Consider the following 2,740-nt stretch of genomic DNA (forward strand, 5'->3'; position numbering starts at 1 on the left):
AAAAAAAAAAAAAAAAAAAAAAAAGGAAAAAAAATTGGGAGTGGCTCATGGCCATTTGGGGTGGCTTGGCCACCCCCTTGGGCACCAACGGAGTACAAGGTGATGCATTGATTCCCCACTCTTCTTACAAATTCAATGCCAATCAACCACAATGACATGCCACTTCCTTAGGTTATTCATAGTGATGATTTTTCCTAAAGCGGTCGACCAAGAAAGAACGTTACACTCAAGAGAATCTTATTCCATGATATACTCCAAAGAAAATGAGTAATATCATGGAGAAAAAGGACATTGTAGTATGTTCTAACATCAAACAATCCTCTATTGGAAGGTCTAATACAACTTATCTTTACCACCTCGTCTCAATCTGAAGGAATACAACGAATTAATGAACGAGGTAAAGAAATTCACCTCTCATTTGTGAGCCGCTTTGATAAAAACATTCCACTTATGAGAGTCACTAGAAAACTTCAAATGGTATGCCACAAAATCATCCTTACAACGGGCAAAATTGTACAATTTCAAAAAAGTTACCTTGAGGGCATGATCCGCACATCACATGTCATGCCAGAATCTAATTTTGAACTTATCACCTACCTCAAATTTAGTATGGTAGAAAACTCCCCTGCGGCCTCTCTTGAAATTCTTCCATTGCCCTATCCTATATGACTTATAAACCTCATTTGAGCACCACCCACCCCATGAGATTTAGAATCAACAAGCATCCTCCAAAAGATTTCTCTCTCATGAACATAGCACCTAAGCCACTTCACCAAAAGAGCTCAATTAAAAAAAAGAAAAAAAGAACAAAATTACGGACTACCAATCCTTCTTTAGATATTGGAGAACAAACTTCATACTAGGTAACCAAGTGGAATTTGAAATCTTCACTAATGCCACCCTACAAAAAGTCCATTGCAACTTTTCTATGTGATTGGCAACACCAACCAAGAGGGAAAAAAGAGACATAAAGTAAGTAGGCATATTAGATAAGGTGATTTTAATCAAGGATATATTCCCACCCTTTGACAAATACATCCTCTTCCATCTAGCCAAATGACGCTCATCTTCTATAATAATGCCACCCTAAATGGATTTGTCCTCAACAAATTTTTTAACGGAAGGCCTAGATATTTCATAGGCAAAGAAGAGACCCTATTACTCAAAATACTAGTTGGACCTTCAGCCTTATTGACATTGCCAATGGGGGACCAACTCTAATTTAGCTAGATTAATCATCAAAACTAAAACCGCTTCGAAGCATAAGAACAAACAACACAAATTATAAGGATGAACTGGATTCGCCCCACGAAATATTAAAGTGTCGTCTGCAAACAAAAGGTGGGAAATTTTGAAGGCACCAGCGTCCCTAGTTCCTACTGAGAAGCTTGATAAAAGACACCTGTTCAATATAGCAAAAATCATTCTACTTAACATCTCCATAACAATAATGAATAGTATGGGAGACAGAGTCTCTCTATTCTTAAGCCACGGGAACTACTAAAAAAAACTTGTTGGAGTGCTGTTCGCCAATACATTAAAGTACACCAAAGAGCTACAATGTGCTATCCAATTACGCAATTTCTCCCCAAAACCACATCTCCTCACCATAAATAGCAAAAATCCCAATTGATATTATCATAAGCCTTTTCAATATCCAACTTGCGCAACATACCTGGATCCCCGAGTCAAATCCTACTATCAAGGCATTTAATATCTATGAGAACAGTATCTACAATTTGCCTACTCCTAATGAAAGCATTATGGGGATTGGAAATGATCTTTTCCACTACATTTTCATCCTGTTAGCTAGGACTTTGGCAACAATTCTGTAAACTCCACTAACCAAGTTAATAGGAAAAGAAGTCCTTAACCATCAATGGCCCCAGATTTCTTCGAAGTAAGAGTAATGAAGGTCTAAAGCTTTTTTCAAACATATCTCTAGCATGAAAAGCATGGAAAACATTAATGATATCTACCTTAAAAAACATCCCAACAAGCTTAGAAGAACGTCATAGTAAAAACATTAAGGCCTGGAGCCTTGTCACTGTTTAGGGCTTTCACCACCTCAAAGACCTCATCTTCCTCAAAAGCTCTCTCTAATAGCCTCATCTTCTCCAATGGAATCAAAAGTAAGGTCATCCAACCTAGGCCGACAATTGAACCATTTGGTAAACAAGCTATCGTAGAATTGCATAATGCGTTCTCTAATCCCAGACTAATCTGAAGAAATTATACCATTAACCACTGAAAGAACCAAAGGATCATGTTCTACCCCCAAATCAACAAATACTTCAAGCAATAATTATCACAGTAATAAAATTACTTGGATACTAAATCAAACAAACACATATAATTACAACACAAAGTTTTTTGGTTATAAAGTGGCCATGGAAAGTCCCTTCGAACACATTAAAGGTCTAAAAACCACTCTAGGGCAGCCAAACCCGGAAAATCATTATATGAAAAGTCCAGATTACAAGATAAGAGGAAACTTACAACCATTTTCAAAATCTTAGATCTTGTAAGAAAACTAGCCACCTACTAGCCTACGAGCCCTTCAATCTTTCAATAGTGCATCTTCTTACCAACCCTTTGATAGACTCTTCTCAAACAATGGTTGTGTATGTTTTTTTTTTTTTTTTTTGGCTAAACTCTTGAAAACACACCAAGTGTGGGCAAAGCTCAAAGCTTTTAGAACATCCACATTAACACTTATGGGTAAAAGCAAAACACCTCT

Source organism: Corylus avellana, chromosome ca1 (genome assembly GCF_901000735.1).
Source record: "Corylus avellana chromosome ca1, CavTom2PMs-1.0".
NCBI classification, from domain to species: Eukaryota; Viridiplantae; Streptophyta; class Magnoliopsida; order Fagales; family Betulaceae; genus Corylus; species Corylus avellana.